Source organism: Somniosus microcephalus, unplaced genomic scaffold, assembly GCF_052327205.1.
Source record: "Somniosus microcephalus isolate GS21.2 unplaced genomic scaffold, FLI_Smic_1.0 unresolved_chr8, whole genome shotgun sequence".
Lineage (NCBI taxonomy): Eukaryota > Metazoa > Chordata > Chondrichthyes > Squaliformes > Somniosidae > Somniosus > Somniosus microcephalus.
Window position 1 is genome coordinate 38,441,530 of NW_028225186.1, and position 476 is coordinate 38,442,005.

The 476-nt window shown below is 50.6% G+C and overlaps 1 non-coding gene across 1 annotated transcript; it reads left to right on the plus strand.

Moving 5' to 3' along the window:
• Positions 1–103: 103 nt before the first annotated feature.
• On the plus strand, positions 104–175 carry trnae-uuc (transfer RNA glutamic acid (anticodon UUC)). The gene has a single exon. It is a non-coding gene; the product is annotated as a tRNA-Glu (tRNA).
• Positions 176–476: the final 301 nt, after the last annotated feature.

The following is a 476-nucleotide window of genomic DNA, read 5'->3' on the forward strand; positions in this document are numbered from 1 at the left end:
CTTGTACGAAATGTTTGCATGGCGTGAAAGTGACCTGAATTTCAAAGCAGCAAGGAGGAAAGACTGCCTTGTTCTGCTTGCTGGCAGGCCGCTTCTCACAGCTTCCCTGGTGGTCTAGTGGATAGGATTCGGCGCTTTCACCGCCGCGGCCCGGGTTCGATTCCCGGTCAGGGAACTAGTGCGTTTTCTGGCAGTTTGAAATGCCAGCAATCAAAGCACCCGCGCGAAACAATGCTTGCATCTCATCAACCTTTCAATTTTCCACACCGCTGTCTGTTGCCTCAACAGTCAGCAGCGCATCATTCGCTACCGAGGTGCAGCATTCGCTTCCTTGCCTCGCAGTGTCAGAGAGTCACGGTTATTATCCGTCTTCCATGTATTATTTTGCCGACTGCATCTCCCTAACAAATTTAGCTGATCACAGCACGGCTATCAGTCAACTCATTGCCAGTGTGAAAAATGCCACATTAGCAACG